At 42.5% G+C, this 22,528-nt stretch overlaps 1 protein-coding gene across 7 annotated transcripts in view; it reads right to left on the reverse strand.

The window, feature by feature from the left end:
* The window catches only part of SGCD (sarcoglycan delta), a 497,197-nt gene that overhangs the window by 260,564 nt on the left and 214,105 nt on the right, over positions 1 to 22,528 (reverse strand). For 2 of the 7 annotated variants that reach the window (XM_058422461.1, XM_058422456.1), the window contains exon 3: positions 300 to 370. The exons of 2 other annotated variants lie outside the window; for them this stretch is intronic. The gene's annotated coding sequence lies outside the window, so the exon portion shown is untranslated. Of the gene's footprint in view, positions 1 to 299; positions 371 to 8,325; positions 8,424 to 14,397; positions 14,520 to 22,528 lie in introns of those variants that run through there. 3 more of the 7 variants (XM_058422457.1, XM_040078046.2, XM_040078047.2) reach the window with 3 other exon arrangements.

A 22,528-nucleotide genomic window follows, 5' to 3' on the forward strand; every position in this document is an offset into this window, starting at 1 on the left:
CTGAAATGGAACCATCAGCTGTAAGCTGTCCCCTCTGCAGCCAGGTTTCAGGACCAGCAAAACCAAGTGAAACACTGTGAGCAAGCACGAGCAGGCTTTCAGCTGTGACAGGAAACCAGACACAGGGTAATTCTTGTCTTTATTCACACATCACAGACTGACTGCAGTGATTTCAAACACTTGCCTTCTTTTCTCTGCAATGCATACCATATCATTACACCCTGAGAGGCCACTTTACACTTGGTTCTCCTGCCTCCTTTCTCCTGCTTTGTTGTATAAAGTTATATGGAAAATAATACCTAAGTGGCTCCGCATCCTGCAGGGAAGTAGCTTAAAACATCACTCAGTCTTTCTGAAAATTTTCATGCCACTGCAAACAAACAAACAAAAAAAAAGTCAGTCATTATACCTCAAACTTGACAGTTTCTCTTGGATTGAAAACCATAAATTAAGTAAAAAATATTTATTTATTCAAACACATGGGCTTGCTTTCCACCAAAACACTTCTGACAGCTGCAAAGATGACAGTAACCTTTGATACCTGCTCTGCATCACCCTTGTGGCTGTCTTGTTATTTCTGGAAACCCAAAAGGTACCTCCTGAAAAATCAAATCATTCTGTCCTAATTGGAAGCCTCTGAAGACAAACTTCCATTGGGATGTACGCTTCCCACACATTAAACACTCATTCAGAAAACAGGAAGCCCTTCTCAGCATGTCCTTCAGATGAGAGGTTGCAGACTTAAAAACACCAGGTTTAAAACCCAAGCTGAAAACTCTGCTGTTTAATAATGAAACACAGCAGTTGCATTTCGGTTTCTAGAGTTCTTCTAGTAATAAATAAAACCCTGACTGCAGCAAGACAGGCTTTTAGAAGCTTCCTCACAGTCACTAAGTTTTACAGGACAGGAATTTATCCTCTCAATGCAAACATGGGGGTGATAAACTCTTTCTCCTCACACACCTGCTGTGACAGGAATGGGATATAACTGCATTAAAGCCATCACAGTCCCTTTCCAGGGATGACACTGTCTTCTGGTCCAGTGATCAACCACACAGTCTGTGAACAATCAGGTCAAAATACCTCAAGTGCCACAGGTTCCCCGTGTTCAGCTTTGTTGGTGGAAAACAGGAATATTAACTGGGCTGATTTAGGTTTTCTGCAGCAAACTCCCACTGCTTAAAAGCACCTCCCAGTCAAGGTCATTCCAAACAATGCAGGTGCATTACTGCTGGACAAGCAGAAGTGCATGGAGGGGAAATGAGCACTTCAGGTCCTGCTACTCTTCTCTGATCATCTAATGATGTTCAAAATGCTAATCTGATCATTTATTAGGGATGGGAGATAATGTCCATTCTTGCTAGGCAAGGCAAGGACTACCAGCAGCCAATACACTAAATGAAGGGCTATTAATAACTGAATTTCCAAAGGCAATTAGTATTTTCATTTGTGGCAAAAAAATTAGTTGCCTGGTACTCTTTTCTGCAAAAACAGAGCTTGTCTGGAGTAGGCTAGGAACTAGGTATGACCCCATTTCGGCTCTAAATTACTGATGCAAACTTTTCAGGGCAGATATCCAGTGATTCAAGATCAACAATCTGACATTATTTTTGCCTGTGTGCTACCAAAAGCCAAAAAACGCTTTGGGACTTTCTGACAGCGTGTGTATTTTAGGCAGCGAAAGCGCCGTGCCCTGAAACCAACAACACTAATGATTACATCACATAAGCACAGAGTTTCTTAGAAACACTTGCACTCTCAATTTTCACCTACTTAGAGGGAAGTGACAAGGCTGTAAGTCACACAATCAAAGTACTGGTTCATCACACGAGGACAATTTATTTTTTACTTTCTGTACAAGTGTTTAATAAGGCATCTCCAACATGTACTTTTATTTAACTAAACAATCTCCTGGTAACAGAATATAAGACCTCTTTAAAACATTCCATTTTGCTTCTAGCAGCGTGCAGCTGGGGTCAGACAAACTGCTGCATCCCCCTGTGTTACTTTCTGACGTGGTGTAAATTGGCATAATTCTGCTGAGTCCTGGGGATTTACACCCAAGGGTGGCTGATTCTCATAGTTTCAAGCTTTCAAAACGAGACACAAAAATAAATTTGATATGCCCCACCTGAGGACATCTGAGGCCACCTACTGTCCCTGGGGCAGCCTGTCCCCTGCCAGTCCCCTCTCCTGCCTGCCAGGCAAGCCCAGCACCGGAGGGTCCCTTTGGGCACCCCAGCCCCTTTTCACAGGAAACAGCAACTGCTTCTTTAAGGGCTTCAATCATCTAAAAACTGCTGGAAGTAGCAAAGGGGAATAGCATGCAAGTTCCTCTCTTTAATGTAATTAACGTGTGTTTTCTACTCCTTAGAACTACACAGGTAGAACTCAGAACTTCAAGGCCCTCCTTGTCCTGATGCCTCAGAACATTCCAGCTGAAAACTCTGTTGTTTACTCTTTAACTTTTATCTGAGAGGCCCTGAAATATAATCAATGCTCACTTTTGAAACCCTACAATTTTAATTACCATTTTCAGAAACCCTCTATCACACGTTTTATGTACAATCAATGCTGACCCGTAAAGGGAAAGCACTCTCACATTTTGGTATACAAGAAGTTTGCTCTTTAAGAAGAAAACAATCAATTACTGATCATCTAACTGCCTCTGTGTGCATATCTATTGCTCTTCTGTTATTGCAGATTAGACGTGATTACGTCCCAAGAAAGCAAAAATGCCATAAAATTTCACTTCTGATTTATTCAGTGTAAGATTTTATTTATGTTATTACTTAAGGTGGTGGATTTTTTTTTTTTAACCTACACATTGTAGCAGCTAAGGTGGCAAAAAATAATTAAATCTTGCAATACCACAACTTGATCAATGTGTTTCGACACTGCTTCCTTCTAAATCATTCTTAATATGCTGAGATCTGAATGCATGTTGACACATCAAATTACCATTGTGTGAGAGTTGCCATGCTTGGAAAGAAATCTCTTCATATATATAATCCTGGTTTTAATATGTTGTAGCAGATCACGCCGTAAGAAGCTTGTCATGCCCAGATTTTGTGTTTGAGTGTTGCTTTTTATTTCATCTGAGGCGGGGGATCAATCTGCAATGTTTTCAAAGAGGCACTGCAAAGGATCAGTGAGAAAATTACTGGCTTTAAACACACCAGAACAATGCTTTCCTAATTGGCATGCGTAAATAAGAGGCACAAAAAGCCCAGCGACAGACATTGAGAGAAAAGATATGCCAGGACATCCACATTCTTCAGTTCTAGTTCATCAGGGATAGGTTGATAAAAACACCAAAGAAAAAGCCTACCTGAAATTTCTGTTCAAAATCCTTAGCTGAATTAGAAAAAGCAGTGTGTTTGCACATAAATTGGTGTTACCAGGTATATCTCAGTCAACCTGCTGAAATCAAGAGCATTTACACTGGCCACTCAGAAAAGATGAGCTAATTGGTTTATATTTGGGTCTAAAGACTTGAACACAGTAAGAGTAAACCCGGCTCCTTATTCCCTCTCCAAAGGACCTGACACTGTACATCACACGCAGACGTGTCTGGCAGCAGGCTAAAGAACAGCCTGTGGTAACATATAAACCAGAGATTTGCACAAATACGAGCAGCCAACCTTAGAAACAGAAGGGATGTGTAAGTACCCGCCATGGACACTAAACTGAGCACAAAAGGTGCTCAGTTTTTTACTACTTAAAAAAAAAAATCAGGTCGCAAAAGCCAGTGTATTCTCGGAAACAACTCATGCTTCACTGTAAATACTGCAATATTTTTTGAAGCTCAAATGATATCCAGCAGTGTTTGAAATCCCATTACCCCCTATGCCTCAAGTCAAGTGCAGCTCAGCCAAGGAGGAGAAAAAGTCATCTCTCTTCAGAAGAGAAAAGGAAGAAGAAGAAGGAAAAGACAGCTGAGCCAGCTTCCTTCTTTGAAGGAAGTGTGAGAGTGAAGAGAAGGCAGCAGTGGGGTCTTGGGCTGCCTGATCTGCAGGCAGGCACCAGCTCCAGCCAGGAAAGGAGCAGAGCACTCCTGGAGCCACGGCAGCCTGGCTTGGCTCTGCAGGAATATTCCACTCCTTACCTCCTCCAGCACTGAACCTTGCATGTTAATCCCTAGAATCCTCCTTATTTAATAAATGCATTAAAGTCTATTGATTTTCAGCGACTATGAAAGGTCAAGTCAAAACAAAGCAGGAACATTTTGCTACGCACGGGGATGTAAGGAGGAAAAAATTCCTAATGAGAGTAAGTGGTTACTGTGCCGATTGAAGAGAAACTTCAGCCAGTCAAATTCATATCTAGTTACACGGATGCAAGCAGAAAATAATTCCACTTGGGCCAAAACTTGGAGCAATACTCTCTGTGGTCTTATCATGAGTTTTTATTTGCATGCTCGGGAGACAAATTTTAATCTCAAACCCTCAGACATTATTAGTATTTGTTTAAAGGCCAGGAAAGGCTGCTCTAACCTTTCACTGTGACCTCCTGTTCAATACAGACCAGAAGATGGAAGCCAAAAGCTTCACCATCCATCTCACAGGGGAGGAGGGATGAAAAGTGATCCCCTGCCATACTCAGGGTATACCAGGTCAAAACAGGCAATGGCAGGGAAATGAGCAAGTATGTGCCTAATTTTTAGTATCTGTGATATGAAATCTTCCATACAAGCTTATTTACGGAACAGTCATGTTTTCTTTTCCCAAACTTTCTCATTCCTACCCACAATGAAAAATGATGCTGTGATTAGAGGCATACTTAATTACTTTCCAGCAATAAAATTTTATGAAACAAATTTTTATCCTAGCCTGTGTATTTTCTTATTTATTTTTATATATTCATAAATATGCAAAGCCATTAAGATGATTATTAATTGCAGCAGAATGCAATTAAGTGGCTTTCCACAATTGCAGTCTTTGAAACTGCAATGTGTATTCACTGTTTTTCCAGCACCTGGCTTCAATTATTTGGCTCTTTGAGGATCTCTGTTATCATGATATAATGAATGTTCTACTTAAATAGCATCGCTGCCTGAAAGAGAGAACACTGATCTATTACTACATTAACCTCAGCCATGTAGTGAGTTGTGTCATACAATGAAACCTTCACAAAACTGATTACCTGCAGATCCTCACACAGTTCACAATGTTAGCAAGTCACATTCTCTTTTTGGCCACAAAGTTGTCATATTTTCCTTCCCCCAAATAATTCCTCATTAATCTTCTCACAGACTTTTACACCAGTGCTAATTAATTTCCAGACTAGTATTTTAAAAGTTGCTGATCCAACCTTCCCAAGCACGCTGGACGAAAAAGGGTGTGCCTGCAGCAGGGAGAGACTGTGTATAAAATTATGGACACTGGACACTATAAAACACCCAAAATCTCGTTAGCAGACTGCCTTTTCAGGAGTTACTCCTCCAGAAAGGAGAACTCTTTCTGAAGGTCAGCAGCCTGACCTCACTGATGTTTACAGCACTGACTTCCCCAGCAGCCACTTAGAGGATGCTTTCAGCATCTCGCTTCAGTAAGCGGTGGCAGCCTTCACAAAAGGCAGGATATTGTTACAGCTTGCAAGAACTGACATTAACTTTTAGCCTAAGCGGTAAATTTTACCTCCAAAATGATCATTTGCTTTTGAAAGCATGTGCTTAAATCATTTTAGCTTCACCTGACCTCACTCCCTTTCCCTGCACCTCCCACAGGTGTCAGCGCCCGCCCCTCCCCTTACACCCCTATTACAACAACGGAAATGCTCGTTTAGGAACATTTTGCCCAATTATATTGCTGTCCTCTTTATTCAACCTGCTAATGGAGAGGCAAAACTCAGGAGGTGATGAGGAGAGCAAAAGCAGAGTTACAGGGCAACACAGAGGCTGCTGAAGTGAACCCTGAGCAAGGCAGCACAGGGAGGGGATGCAGGGAAGGCAATTTCCAGCCCTGCATAAAGCCAGCAGCAAGGCACAGGCATTTAGCCTGCACCATTCCCACAGCGTGACTGCCTGGGAGACATGAAACGTGGCAAGTGCTCCTAGAAATCTCCTCAAGTCTCTCTCGGGATCTGGCAGAGTTTTATTGGCTCCTGCTCTGGTAACAGTAAAGCCAGCTGAAGGCACTCCTGGGCACTGGGAGCGTTGGACTTCAAAAATTTACAGCATCAGGGGTTGTGCTGCTCCCTGCATGCAAAACACGACTTGTATTTCTTAAAAAAATTCTCAAACATTCTCCAGCCTCAGCCGCGTAAAAAGCCCATCTAAGCAGCTCACCTACCACTGGTTTTTCCCTCTGTGAAAAACTGAGATGTTCCTAAAATAGTGTCATGTTCTAGTGCAGTGCTATCCAGCTTTGATCCTACAATCCCCTCCAAGAGGGGACCGGTGCCCACTGACAGCACAGGAGCCACCCACACAGCTGCAATTTCAGGAGGAAGGAATTAAGGAGGTGGTTTGGGGAGCCCTGTACATGAAGCACAGGGGACTTGCGCTGGTTCACGCTAAATTGAGATGTAAATATGGGTTTTTTCCTTGTTGTTCAGTCAAAATACACGGATGCAGACTGACTACCTCACTGGAGATTATCATTTTAGGGATGTATCGAAAAAACACGATATTCCAGCCAAGCTTTTTCTTACCAATGCTCCTTGCATTATTCAAGAAGAAAAGAAATAAAAAATTAAACAAGCAGAAAATCTTAAAGAAATTAAAAAAGGAAGAAGAACAGAAAGAAATTCGCAGTCATATCTGCTTGCCCTAAAGGCTTCTTTACTCATCTGCCTCTTGTTTGGGACAAATACCTGTTCCACAGAAACCAGCCTTCAGAAGGGGGAAAAGGCATTCCAGTCATTATTGCATCAGGATGGAGATCATCCAGCCAAAATGCATGACACGAATAAATGCAGTGGTTGGCTAAAAGGAGACAAGTGAATTAGCAGGCAGCATTCCTACTGCAACAACTATTTTTTGCTGTGTAATGCAAGATGCCAAATTTACTTTCCAACTGGATTTATTACTTCAGAACTAATGAAGCAATTAACTACAAATTGACAAGTATGTTTTACTAGCAGCTAAGATTTTAATGTAAAAAAAAAAAGTAAACAATGTAAAGTTCTCAAAGTACTTTGGGAAATAAGGATCTAGTAAACGTTAATACTGTTAAATTTTTGCATGTATGAAACTTTAACGCATTAGAAAATAACTAAACTGAAACTGAATGCTTTAATCAAACCCTGGTGACATCATTTTTGCTGAAACAATTTGGAAAATCAGAGAGATTAAACCTGAGATCCATTAGTAAGACAGCAACTGAATATAAACAATTTCTGCTGATTCAATTTTGAAAACCTGCAAGATTAAAACTAAGGCAAACTTATAAGATGGCAAGTGAGCACAAAGTTACAGAACTTTCATATGAAAATAATCAATGACAAATCTCATTAAAGCTGTTTTTCACATTTGTCAGATTATTTGGTAAAGATGCTAACAAAATTAAATCCCTCCCGGTACGATAACAGGAAACAAATATAAAATTATCCAGATCACAGAAAAATACATTCCAAGATACCAGTCAAAACCCAGAATCAAACTTGTAATGCAATTCAACAAAGTATTATTGAATTAGGCCCAATTGTGGAAAAAGAGACTCTGTCCCTGTTCCACACCCTGGCAGGCTGGGATGCTGCTGGGAAATCAGCCAGGCTGATTACTGTTAAAAGAAATCTTTTATTTGGCTCTTCAAACAGCTGATGTCAGCTCCTTCCACTCTTAAAGGAACTCAAGTCAGACTACAAATAAGAGAACAAATTGAAGGATTACAAGTAGGAATAAAGGAGAAACAGACCTATCAGTCTAGCAGGAGTCCACGCACATTTTTCAGCAGGGCAGTAAAGTCTATCAGATGATACAGAGCAAGAGAAAGATGGGGACCTTCCTTTGGGATCATCAGCACAGGGTGGGAATGGGCCATGGAAGCCTCAAATTCAGCTTCTCCCCCTGCCCCCCAGGCACAGCCAGCAGTGTAATAATCCCTAAACCAGACCCCAAACCACTCCTGCTTCCCCTGTGCCTTGCTGCAGAGCAAAAACCCAAATATACAGCAGTGGGGAGCCTTAACAGCCAGGTACAAATCACCTGGAAAGATACACCACCCAACAGCTCGGCTAAAAATGTGATCCTGACTTCTCAGCAAGCCAGGGAAAGCAGCTGCTTCAGTCCCCAGAGCAGCAATCAGATCCCCACTGGTGGAGCCCAAAGCCCACAGCAGTCCCTGAGCAGCCTTCCTGCTGCCCAGGCATCCTCCTGCTCACCTCAGACCACAGCAGAAATTTGCAACGAGAGAATATTCTGCAGTTTATAAAGTGTCTGATAATTCCACTGCTCCCTGCCCTCCAGCCTGAGATTGAGGATTTTATTTTCCTCTGATTCTAATAGCACTGAATTAAGACACAGGTTCTGGCTGGCAGCCTTGAGTGACCTTTTTAAAGGCCTGAAATAGATTTAAACTCAAAGTCCCTGGCAAAGGAAGCCTGGCAGGCTGTTTTTACATGGCCAAACAGGGCTCAGTCGCAGCAACACCCCCACAGATCAGATAGGATGAAAAGGGCAAGTCTCTCAAAATCTGACTTTGAAATTCAGATGACAGGGCTTTTGTACATAGGGTATTTGACACTTCTGTAACACAGCAGCTCTGGTCACCCCTTGAAAAAAATTAATCAAAGTTTCCATAAAGACAAGCTCTTCCAATTCTGCCTCCATAACTTTGCTGAAGGGGTCCGTGGGTTCCAAAGCCTTTAGAGGGAGCAGGCAGATTGAAGCAAACACGTCAACTCCTGCAGCCCAGAGCTACCAAAGTGAGATTTCTCCTCCTTTTTTTTTTTTTTTTTTATGTTTAAAGTGCATAATTAAATAGAATGCATCAAATCCAGCCATGAAGCAAAGAGAACTCAGAGCATATAGCTGAGCACAAACTAAGTAGTTATAAAAAAGTCAGCTCCTCAGCAAAATAACATAACTGGATTAGGCAACTTTATTTTGGGAGGAGGGAGGGTTGATACGATGATTTAAATATTATTACCCAAGTTAAACCTGAAACCCCTGCAGTGTATAACAGCAGAGGTGAGCAGAGAGCAGCACGGGCGTCACAAGGCAGTTCTGTGCCTGCCAGAGCCCACATGGCCCCGCACCTCTGCTCCAGCACCGCTCCACTGCTGCAAATTCACAGTCATTTAAGGACATAAAATATTCAGGGGAACATAAAACATCCAAGTGAATCACTACCCTCTGCAGAACGCCCCCAGGGATTTCTCATCTTCTGACTGTCTGTTTAAGCCATGGAGGAAGATGAAGGAGGCCAACAAAACGGCCCGGGAAGACGTGGGCAGCTGTGGCAAGGAGCAGGATGCGCTGGCACGGCGCTTCTCCCAAACACAGAGCAGGGAGCGGGGCAGTCAGCGCAGCAGGGACTGCTCCAAGCACCTCCCTCTCCCCACCTCTGGCTGGAGGAACTGCACCCAGGAAGAATCAGCACAGCTGTTTCACAGATCACGGCACCCAGGAGCTGAACTGGAAAAACTACAGTGAAATAAAACATTACCTCGAACCTGACGCCTTCGCTTTTACTGTGCAATCTTCCACTTTCCCAACCCAAACTGAGAGTTGGGGAAGCCCTAAAACAAACCTGCAAGGAAACCACTTAAAAACCCTCACACACCAATAATAGAATGAATTTAATCCCACGCCAGGGAGAGATGAAAAAGGGCAAATATAATGGGAACCGACTGTTTCACACCAGCTTGTGAAATACCCAGCTGTGTCAGAGAGAGAGGACTGGGCAGCTGTGAGGGGTATTTACTGCCACTATGACACCTGAATAAAAACCCATCACTTACTGGATCACACTGCTTTGGTTATCTTTTCACTTGCTGTGTTTTTAATCACCCCTAAATCACCAGGTTATCACTTCAAAGCCCAAATCTTTAGTTCTTTTATACCTTACAGCAGCACCACGTGCACACTGTACAGAGGGACCCGGTCCCTTGTGGGCTTCCCATCATAAATAAGGATATTAGAGCAGCTCAGGGCCACACTGTGCCAAGCCCTGGACAAACAAGCAGAATAGCCTCTGTCCCAGGCAGGTCCCAGCCTCATCATCTGCTCCTGTTCACATTTATCTCACTTTAACAAGTCAAAACCAGTTCCTATTCCTGTGACTGATGCAGCCCTGAACATGACATCAGTACGTTTCACAAGCTTTAAACCATTTTGTCTAATTTAAAATCTTAGATTATTATTTTTTTTTTAATCTAAGTTTCCAGCAACTTTTGCTTTCAGAAAGTTTTCAAGTGAGTGAGATCCATTTAAAAAAGAGACAAAAGGGCTAAAGGGCATGGACTGAAAAAAAATTAATAAATAGAGGCTGTAAGAGAATCATATGACAAATGCAACTGAAGCCAGCACCACTGAATGAGTAAAAACCATCCAGCAAAAAAAGACTGTGTAAGAGTAAAAATGAAGTGTGATAGTCCTGTCACCTTTGGGGCTTCAAGGGATGAGTAATGAAAAGTCCTGGATTGGAGCTCATAGAAAACAGGGCTGAAAGGCACCTCCAGAGGTTATCTAGTCCATCTCCACACCCCAAGGCAGGAGCAGCTCTACAGATATCATTCCTGACAGATGTTTTTCTAACATATCCTTAAAGACCTGCAATGATGGAGTTGCCACAACCCCCATAAGCAATCTAATGGCATATTTCATCCTAGAAAGTTTTTGTCACAAAAGTAATTCTCCCTTGCCGCAGTTGAAGCCCATCCTTTCTCACCTCATCCCCCATGGACAAGGAGTGTTTTCCCATCCCTGAGCAGCAGGAATGTCGTGACAGACTGAACCACCGGGTTCTAATTTTTGCCACTGCTGCTCCCCCTACTCTATTTGCTTTGTAATCCTGATTTTTTGGACAAGGTACCGAAAGTAACACGTGGTAACAGGATAGAAATTTTAATCTGCCCTGTCTACAAATGGTTACTCTTGAACATAGGAGGACATGGAGTTGTTGGAGTGAGCCCAGAGCAGGCCAAGAAGATGATCACAGGGCTGGAGCACCTCTGCTGTGACACAGGCTGACAGAGTTGAGGTTGTTCAGCCTGGAGAAGGCTCTGGGGAGACCTTCAAACCCCTTCCAGTGCCTAAAGGGACTCAGAGAGCTGGAGAGGGACTTTGGAAAAGGGCAAACAGTGACGGGGCAAGGTGTAATAGCTTTCAATTGAAAGAGAACAGGTGTAGCTGAAAAGGATGCAATCTTTCCCTGTGAGGGTGGGCAGGCCCTGGCACAGGGTGCCCACAGAAGCTGTGGCTGCCCCTGGATCCCTGGAAGTGTCCAAGACCAGGCTGGACAGGGCTTGGAGCACCCTGGGGTAGCAGGAGGTGTCCTGACCATGGCATGGGAGTTGGAAGAAGATGAGCTTGAAGATCCTTTTCAGCCCAAACCATTTTCTGGCTCTGTGTGGATCCTCTCTTCTCTGTAAAGAAGACGGGAGAATCATGATTCTTCCTCCCATGACCATAGAGCTGGCAATTCTGTGAGGATATTGAGTCCAGCAATTCTCATCTCATCCCTTCAAGTCACAGGCTCTTGCCAGCAGACATCACTAAAAAATGGGAATGGGGGGAAACAATAAACAAAAGAGAGAAGCAGCTGTTGACCGTGTTTTCAAGGGACAAGTCTCTAGGTAAACACAGGAAAAAAAGCCAAGTTCTCCATTTAACTGAAAGCTGTTGGCTTGATGCAGATACTGCCAGGGAAATTACAACGGACTGTGTTATACAGGATCTCTAGTTTGACCTGTAATATTATGGCATTAAGTATGAGTCACGCAAGCTTTTGAGAGCAAGGAAGCAGGAGCTGGTGAAAGATATATTTTCTTAATAAACACAAAATTATAAGCCAGTACTTTCTGGATATTTATACAAGACAGTAACACCACAGGAATGAAAGCTGTGGGGGTCTTTATATTTGTTTGGTGAGCTCTCTTTGAGCACTCAAATCCAAAGCTCCACACCTTCAGGCTGTTCTCCCCAAATACGTGGGCAAACGTCCTTTCTAGGATGAGAGCTGAGATTTTTGTTTTATCACACCACTCTGACAGCTAAGGTATTTCTAAAAACCACTAAATATCTTGGAATTCATAACATCAGTACAAGCACTACCTACAGGAGAATTCCTAAGGGTATCTATGACTCAAACAGTACTTTTTTTTTTTTTTTCTGTTTATTAATCCAATGACCTGCTCTGTTTCCTAATGCCAATTAAATATCCAAATAAAGAGATGAAGGAGGGATGTAAAAGTTGTTTCACTTCCCTTATGCCTTCCAGCCAAAAGCTTGTCCCCTTTTCTGAGTCTTTTATAGTCTAGGCAGGTCTCACCAGCACCACCAGCCAAGGGAGAGCTCTTGCCTAAGGAGCTGTCTGCCTGAACTCCTCAATTTATTAGAGCTTACAGACATCAGGGAGCAAAGAGGTGCAGTCAGCAAAGATAAGTTGCAGAAGAAAGAAAATAAAACCATTCATTACACACACAAACCTTGAATGCAGAATTGAAAGTTATGCAAAACGAAGGGCCGTGATTAATCATTAATTGCACCATGTATCTCTTAAAAGCCATACATTCACTTTACCAACCTCAAAGTCACAGCCAAGATGATGTGGTCACTCAATCCCACTGCTTCAAAGGACACAGTAACAAGTTTTCCCCCTTCTGGATCAGTTCCTTCCTCTGATCTCTTTAGGTACACTGACTTATTGCAATTAGGAATACACATTTAGCAGAATCAAAATTAATGGACATACATGAAAGAAGCGCCTGGCTCTCTAAGCAACCCCAATGCCAAACTCCTTAGTAAGGAAAAATTTCCATTCAAAGTAATAGGAATACAAAACACTTTAGTCTTGGCCCTTCGGGATGGATTTTTAGAAGAAAGCTCCTTCTATTTCATCACCAAAGCAAGTAGCCAGAGTAGTAACTCTACCTCCATGCCCACCAGGTGCTAAGCCCTTACAAAAAATGTAAAAGAAAGTGGGTTTAAATGTGCTGTCATACACGTGGTGTTCAGTGACTGATCTTGAGTCTTCTGGGGTAAAAAGGGGAGGAAGGAAACAAAAACCTAACTGTACTTGTAGTCTGCCTTCCTTGCTTCAAAGTGGACTCCTTTCACCCATCCAAAAATCAGACCTGTCCTACTGTTCCACTGTTCCAGCTAAGAAAAAGAGACTAAATGCCATGAAGACATCCATGGGAGCTTGCATCCCACTCATAAAATTTTTAACTGGATATTGACACGCTCAAAATTAGATGTTGTTTTAAAAATATTTTAAAAAACCCAAAACACAAGACTCCTGCCATGTTCTCTGAGCTCTTTTCAGGCAAGACTTGCCTTTGAGTCAAATATGTCTCTTAATTAACAACTAGCCTTCCAAAAATTAACGAAGGAAAGCAGTACTAAAGGCTATGGATGTTACAAAGAGAAACAAGAATAATGTTGTTAGCTTTTTGCTATGCTAGATGAGACATTACTGTGCCAGAGGCACAAGTAATGGAAATGTACTTTTATATAAATCTCCTTTCTTTGCTTGGATTATTTTAAATGACTCCACTACAGTGTATATTAACCTAGCCACCAACCTTCCTGCAGTCAGCTTTCTTTTTACAGTTTATTAGGAACACAACCAGTGTGGAATAGCCAAAGGATGGTGAATATCATCACACTCTCCCTTTGTTTGTTAAACAAACAGAATGGCCGTGCAAGAAACTGAACAAAAACCAAATTCTGGGAGGCAAATCTGTCCCTGTCACCATATATTCAACCTTTTGCATCAGGTGTGAGGTTTCAGCAGGGCAGCAGCTCTCTTGGCCTTGGCCAGGGGTTACAAAGCACAAGCACCTGAGAACTGTAGCTGTCTTCTTCCCCTCTCCTCCCTGAATTGACCTCTAAATGCCTTTTTCCAGAAGCTGGAGCCCAGAGTGTGACTGATCAAGCTAAAACAGATCAAGGATCAAGCCAGAAACACACTCCATATTTCTCAAAAATGCCTTTTACTATTCCTTCCTGATTTTACCTATTTGTTCCTACACCATCCCAATGCTGTGCCCAGCACTGAACAAACACACAGTTACACTGCTACAGGGGTAAATATTGCATTTCCTTTTCCCATATTAAGGTTACAAGTTGCGAGGCTTCACTCCCCCAGAAAAGTACAACTGTGTGAACACCTGACAATATTCAAAACCAAGAGCTAAATATCTTATCACTTTCTCTTCCAGTATGTTGCATTCAACACTTTTCCTAATTTTCCTACCCTAGAGCACAGATAGCAGTATCCTACTTACTCTGTGAGGGTACAGGGGAAGTTCAGCATTTAGCAATGGTGAGAAAATTGGTTTAGATCCCTGAGGGAAGGTGCTACAGAAGTGCATTCAATTCAGTTGTAATTCAATCCAGTTTGCTGGAGCTGAAAGAAAACAAAACACTTTCAAAGTTAAGGGGAAAGCCGGCATTTATTTTATTTTTATATGTGTGTGTACAAATATAGATAGGTGCACATGCACACACATAAAAATAGCTTTATATTTATATTTATTTATGTATGTTTGTATAATGTATTTTATTTTTGTCTGTTGGCATATATACACACACATCTACACCTACAAACACACACAAAGCCTTAAAATTTTAAGAAGTGAAATTTCTAAGGAGAGCACTAGGACGAGGTTAGCATAAGGCAAGTTCTGCCAGGCATACAGAAGCATATACTGTATGGAAAAGAATAGTTAAAGGTATTTTCTTCTGCCGTCATCTTTTTTTTTTTTTCCTCAGGATATGAACAAAACAAAATCAAAGCAATCAAATCATTACCTTGAGGGGAAAAAAAAAAAAAAAAAAAAAAAAAAAAAAAAAAAAAAAAAAAAAAAAAAACCACCACACCAAGCACAGTAATTGTGCTTTATCCCCTGAGTTGCTATAATGAATATACCTAATTTACTTTGACTAAGAAAAAATGTATTTTTTTCCTCCAAAACTGACAAAGGTCAAATTCAAAGAAACCAAAGTAACTCCCACAGTATTCTAATCAAAAGAGAGGGAAAAACAGCCCATGGTGTGTAATTATCCAAAGGTAAACAACCAGAAAGGCCCATTGCAAGTGTACCTGAGATTCATAACTCTGGAAGCGTTCCCAAAGAGGAGAGCCTGCAACAAGTGCTCTCCCCACCCACCTTTGTCTGCATAAGGCAAATTGCAGGGTGGGGAGATGGGTTCTCCCATTTACATTCTGCAGCATCGATATTTCGTCCCTGGAAGTTCAGTTCACAGCATGAAAACTCTCCAGCTACACTAAACAAGGCAGAAGAACTGGTTCAGACAGGCAAATTACATATCTGCTCCTCTCTGACCTCCAGCACCTTGGAAAAAATTGGGCGGATGAAAGAGCCGCTGGCGCTGCTGCCAGCAGAACTCCCTGAGCTCCTCAGCCTTGGCAGAACTATAGGGGCAACTTTACACATGGATGAACTGTTCTGGAACAATCTTTTTTAATGCAGCTGACACAAATAGGCTTTCCTCCAATACCAGGGAAGCGTGTCCCACATGTTTGTTTCTTTTGCATAGGATTCCTGCTGAGAGCCAAGCGACGTTTCTGGAGGGGAGCTTCTGACCAAGAGTGGCACAGGGGTCAGTTAAGTCTTGGGAAAACAGGAGTGGGTGAGGAGTATCCAGAACCAATTTCCAAGCCAGGCTCTCTCAAGGGCACTCCTGTAAAGATGTGGGCACGTTTTTGTGGGATACCAAAAAGCTGAGGAAGCAAGAGATGTTTGTCTCTGGGAGAGGTTGCTGAGCTGGGACCCCTCTAGAATTCTTGGTTTAACATTTCAACACTCAGTGATGCACGTTTCCTCAGTGACAAAAAATAAAGACAAGCATTTTCACCGTTTTTTACGTAGACCAACTAAACACATATATTCCCTGGTTTCAGAGCAAAATGGTGTCAGTGCTGGCACCCAGGAATTCAGGAAAGGACAGGACAGATGAAAAGCAAGGGCAAAGGCTGCCAAAGGTCAGTCTCTGAGATCAAAGGGAAAGGTGCCATTGGGAACATCTCTGCTCAATCCCTGAAACCTCAGCACTTTGCACTGAGATTTAGTGCCGTATGTACTCAGCAGTACATACAGTGTTGACAAAGCTTTTATTTTTAAACAAATAAAGGCCAGAAAGCACAGATTTCCTTAACTCTAATGGGGCTTCAATTATGCAGTGCTGCATCTACCATGTAAGCATATTTCCAGAGCTTTAGCACTTGACATTTTGAGCTAAAATGTCATGAATAGTATTTGTGTACCTCCCTCCATCTTTGCCCCTCCGCCCCTCTATTTCGACTTGAAATTTTTCAAGACATCCGACCACTGCTTCAAAATATCCCTTTCCTTTTCTCTCTTCAAATTTAGGATCAAAGACCAGACAGACTTTAATAGTATCTTGCAAACGGTTTGCTCTAAGTCTTATTTCAAGAGCTTTTCTTCTCTAGTCTGCTCACTACAAAGCTAATCAATGATTTTTCTGCTCATTAAGTACTGGTGGTGGAATCACTCTTGCCTATCAGGAAGATTCTCTGCTGCCTGTTTGCTTCTCCTGCCTTTCCTCTTTCCAGCCCAGGACCACAACAGCCTCTGAAAGAAATCAATGACCCCTGCTCTGGTCAGAGCATTTTGGCCTTTACATTGTGCCAAACCTCGGAGTCTCTCAACTGGAGACTCCAACTTGCAGCTTCCTGTGCTTTCACTCTGATCTCCTCATGCTCATCTTCCTTAAATCTATCCTCATTTGCTGTGCCCTGAGCAAGAAATGGGAAGCAAATAGGAGGCACGAAATTGAATTACAATTTCCAGTGAACTTCTGTGAACCTCTAGATTGCCCTGGATGTGAAGCAGGGACACAAGAGGCTGTTTTGTCAAGTTAAGCCAGTAAGAAGGAGTTTAATGGTGTTGTGGTGCCTGTGACTGGTTTCTCCACTGGCACATGGGTCTATTCTCAAACTAAAGGAGGACAGTCATTAATTTTATCACACTCTTCTGGGCATACACTTGTGGTGAACCCACCTCCTGAAAAGTGGATTTTGGATGCAATATCCCTGCCTGAAGATGGAGAGAGCCTATGTTCCAGCACCCTCTTGTTCTCATCTGATGCAAATATGCTGCTTTCCAATTTCACCCGATCTTGTCTGTACTTTTATCCAGCTTGCCTCTAATTGTACAGCTCTTCCTGAAAGGTCAATTGTTCCCCATCCAGCTGATGGCCTCCCAATGGAGTCTGAACTGATTATGAGCCCCTGCCTACTTGTAAGAGCTACGGTGAAGATGATGTTTGGCATTATTAAGATGTGATGTCCTGTCAAGGATGCCTTTACAACTGGAAGAGCTAATGTGACAGCTCTGAGCTGGGAGAAAAAAAAAAAAAAAAAAATTTGCTTTTCTTCTCTAGTATTTGCCCTGTGCTGTCAGGCTGCACGAGGGGGCCGTGCTCACATCTGTTATTCTGATTCCTGAAGGAATCCTTCACAAGAGTGACTCTGCCTGCAAAGCACACGGGAGGAGTTTGAAGGTGGCATGTGAAAAGCTGCCGCAGGTCTCCCAGAAATCAGAAATCTTGGCTGTTCATCTCCTGAGAGCTGACCTGGAGCACACGAAACCACAGCGCCCGTGAAACACAAAGCAATCACACCGAACTCTCTTTCAGCCATTTGCATTTTCAACAATTTCTCTTCAGAGAGATGCCCTGTGCCTACGGGAACATTTGCCTCTATTTGCAGCTGACTTTTAATCTAAGTTAGAATCCGTTGGCTCTTCTTTTATAGTTGACAGTGGAGCTGTGGCTCTGTTAGATAAGTGTTCTTTTCTGTTGCTTCTTGTATAAAATTCCTGGAAGATGTGGCCTCGAACACCAAGATGTGGTCCCAGAACACCAGGGCAGAAATAAAACAGTGTCACTATTATTGAAAGTGCTCAGCAAATCCTACTCTGATTCTGAATAAAGATGCTCAGTCTGGCTAGGAAAAGAGTACAAAATAACCTACAAATGTTGATTTATAAAGCTTGAAATTCAGAAATATGTATCAATCCTTCAGATTTGTTACCCTGATGTCTACGATTAATTCTTTGGGTTTTGTTTTGGGGTTTTTTTGGTCACATGGAGACTTTACTAAAGTGATCATTTTTAAATATAAGAAATAGTTTAGGGCGTGTAGAAGTACAGCAAAATTGACATTTTCTAGAAGGCAAAGACAAGGCTTTAAGGTTTTCATATTGTTTTTTTCTATTGGGGGGTTCACAGGATTTGTACTTGAGCTCCTTCTGGGTATTTAAGCTCGTAAATACTGCTGAATGTATTAACAACCTCTAAATTTCTGGTCCGTAGAGTTGATGTAATTAACCACTGAAAGTCTTTGCTGTTACAAATTAAATCAGATTGTTATCAGAGTTCACAGGAGGAGACAAACATCGAAAAAGCTGATCTGTCCTCTCTAACTGAGGTGTAACTGAGCACTTTTTCCATGTAAAGATGGTATTAACAGATGTAGAACCCACTGCTATACAAAGAGAAACACTTCTAAAAGTAAAAATGGGGTAGTTGAAAATGCATTGGCTTCCTTAAAGACCCTCAGCCCTCACATCCAGCAAAGTTATGTGAAAGGTGAAAGACCACTTGGAATTTCACCTAAAAGTCTTACCACCACTCCAGTTACTACAGCAAAATACTTTTCAAAGGTCTCAGCAGACAAAAATTAATATAGATGAAGGGATTACACAATACTGGAAGAGGGTCACTAATAAAGTTGTTTCTCAAAACAAGGCAGTTTTCATCAAAATGACAATTAAGGGGGAACAGCCAGGCTGTTGGGATCTCCAGGAGTTTTTGTCCCAACATCACCTGTTCTCAGAGAAGCAACTCATTTCGGTGCAACACCGAGAATCCACATTGATAAGCACAAGTGTAACCCTTTCAATTCCCCTTCACACTTGTGTGCTAGAGGATCTGAGTGTGTGTAAACACTTAAACCCAGAGCCCCTGAGCAGCTGCTCCCAGCAGAGTGAGAGCTGACAGAGCTCTCTGCTAAGGGACCTCACCCAGGAGAAAACATCCCGTATTTGAGGGAAGATCTTTGCAAAAATTCAGAATCCAAAGCAACAGGAGGAGAATTGGGGCAGCCTACAAAGTAACAGTAACCCGGCTAAAGGAAATCATACCAGGTCACAGCAAGAAAGCCAACGTAAATTCTGCTTTCGAGAAGAGAAGAATCTCACTTGCTACTTCATGGGATGAGGCTGTCCCACCACAAACAGAGAGGATGAGTGAAAGGAGTCTGGGCTCCACTCGATTCTGCCATTCCTGCAGGTGGGAGCTTGAGAAAATTCAACATCTACGTCTAGTAGATACGTTGAATTATTCAAAAAGTAAAGTGCTAGATTTGGGTCAACAAAACAGGATGAGAGGCCAGGTGTCAGTGCTGTGGTCAGCAGAGCACAGAATGGTGACAGCCACAGCAGAGCCTGCACTGCAGGCATCGAGCAAGGGTTCACAACTAAAAGTGTGTTCCCAGAGAAACAAATGGGGTTAGGAGCTTAAATCCCCTTAACTGAATTGCCTTTCTAAATGCAGCAATGGCTTTTTTTTGCTCATCCCAAATATTACAAGCTGCCCACAAACCCCCACCCTCTGTGCTGAAGCAGTTATCTGGCATATCTCTTTCTCCAGAAATACATCAAAATGGGAAAATCAGAAAAAAACCCAAAAACACAGTTGATGCTATTTGTTCATTTAGTTGGACAGTTTCTTACTAATGTTGTATTTTAAGTTTCGTGCAAGAGGAGTTCTTCAAACCAGAGCACTCTGAGTGTGCAGGTATTAGCAGGAATGTGTCTTCTGTTAATCTCCCAGTCAAGAAAGTCTGCTCGACACAAATGATGACAGTGTCATGAAAATCAAACTTCTTTTTTTGCCATTTTATAGCAACTCATCCTGAGCTGACACTGTACAGGCTCTTCACTGCTGGCATCAGGTGGGGCATCAGCATCCAGAACAGCCTCAGCAGCTGCTGGATGAAGAGTTTCTATGATTAACTTTAAAAATATCAATCGCCTGCCACGTTCAGTATTCAGTTTTGTTCATCAGTTAGTAACAACATCCCTAGCTGAGCTGAAAACATGTTCTGAGTGAGGGCTGGGGAAAGGAAAGCTTAAACAGTTGACAGCAGTTAGAGATGAAGCAGACTATGCTGTTCTTTTCTGAAATGAGGATGCAGGGATTCCAGCAGGCTTCTGAAACAGAAGAAGCAGCGAGATTATGGAAACAGACCTTTTCTCTTAGTTTTTCTGACAACTGCAATTCTACATTCCTCAGCTCTGTCCTGCAATTAAAAGGGAAAGATACCAGAAATAGCTGAAGAAGCAAGAAAACAAGAAAAGAAAAATAAGCTGATTCCAGCTACTCTTCTCTTCTCCATGTGTGCTATACACGTTTTATTATTAGATTAGAAGCATCTTCCAGCACCATCTCCACAGGCTTTGAAATTGCCACCATAAAAGTACATCACAGAAGTTATTTTTAAACTGTGGATTTTGTTACAGAGAGAATCTCATTTTTAAAAATTTAATGGAGGGAAAGCATTTATTAGAAGACTATGACAGCTGAGGGGAAAAAATATTCATCATATTCAGATAATACGGAAGAGAAAACCAACTCGGAATGTATTCTCGCTCTCTCAGCCTGAATACCTCTCTCTTCCCTGACTGGTGTCAAATATGATCAATCAAACTAATTCTGCACATACTAAAAAAGAGCTTCTCCAACTCATTTGGCTCTAAAGTAACAGCCTCCCCTCATCCACACTGAAGCTAAGACTGTCACCTAAATGAAAAGGTGCTGGTTCCATATGCTGGAATGCAGGTGGGATCTCCAAGAAGTCAATCAATCTGATGTTCAGGAGTGTACCAGTGCCTGCAACGTGCATCAGTCTCGAGGCCAGAACAAAAATACCACATTTCTTGTGAAGGCAGTGCCTGTAGCCACAGCCCCACTCTCACTGGTTAGATTCTCCTCAATCACCCCCCGTTCCCCTGCAGGGGAATATCTGCCCCCCTTGTGCTGCTCACCACCACCAGAGCAGCTCAGTGCCCCCAACAACAGGTTGAGATGGAAAAAAATGTGCAGCAAGCCAAACTCACACTGAGCTTGGAAAGCCCCCAGCTGCCAAAAGCAAGTGAATGCATGCCCTGCTCAGGCACACAGAAAAGACAGAGGAGAGGAAAAAGGGCCACGTGCAAGAGAAAGGATAAGACCAGTGTTAAGTGGTCTTACACATACACATGCAAATAAATTTTCCTGCATTATTCAGGGACTGTGCAGTCAGGGATGGCTCTCTGACTTTTCCTCTTCAAGAAAGAAAAAAACCATTCAATGTTCTCTTAGCTTGAGAACTGCAGCATTGCTCCAGGATAAAGATCCAGGGAAGCGGCTGAGGGGTGAGGCCAGTTTACAAGTCAAACAGCACAAGAGGGGTTTAAGGTTGTATTTTTTTTTAGAGGCCAGATACCTTCCCAAGGAATTGTTACACTGAACTGGGTTTGGGTTAGAAAACTGTGCTTAGTATCTAAGATATGTTAAACAAAAAAAGGAGGGGGAGGAAGGAATTCTTAGCATAACAAGTTAGCCACATTGAAAAGAAAGCAATCCACAATTGAAGAATTATTCCATTTCTCAATGCTGTCCCATTAAATCAAACTTTTGCTGGACATTCTCCTACTTCAAGTTATTAATCCCATCCCCCCTCAAACAGCACTCTGCAGTTCCTGCTTGCAGAACCCAAGCAACACTAATAAGAACCTGTAAAGGGTCAGGAGAAAGCCCTAAGCCAGAGCTCTGGCAGCAATCCAAGCTGGAAAAGACACTGACTATGCACAATAGCAAGTGAAGACAGCTTTTCCCCAAAGTGATATTTTAATTCAGAAAAGAACCTTCACTAATCTCAGGGTTTATTATTATCTGTGTAGCAAATGGGACTGCAGTTGGTCTGCATAAAGCATTCGTTTCCTATGGGGCATTTTAGACTGTAAATGATGAAGGACCAGACCTAAAGAAGAAGTCTGCTGGAACTCTGCTCTTGCCTTTAATTTGATTTAAGCGTGCCAAAGGCAGGGAATGAAAGTGCAGCGCTAACAAAAAGACCTTGTGGAACACAGGGTGCGGGAGGGATCCCCTCAGGCTGGGATCCACACAGAGAACCTACATCTGCACCAGATCTCCCTCCTTCCCTCCCTGGGACTGATCCCTGAGCATGCCTGGGACTCCGGGAGATGCAGCAGTGGCACCTTCACCAAGCTGGAAGCACAGTGCAGTGCCAGTGGAGCTGCCAGGCTGAAGGACAGCTGTGCATCCAGCACATCTCATGGGAAATCAGGGACTCACTCACAAAAG

Source organism: Hirundo rustica, chromosome 14 (assembly GCF_015227805.2).
Source record: "Hirundo rustica isolate bHirRus1 chromosome 14, bHirRus1.pri.v3, whole genome shotgun sequence".
Classification (NCBI taxonomy): domain Eukaryota; kingdom Metazoa; phylum Chordata; class Aves; order Passeriformes; family Hirundinidae; genus Hirundo; species Hirundo rustica.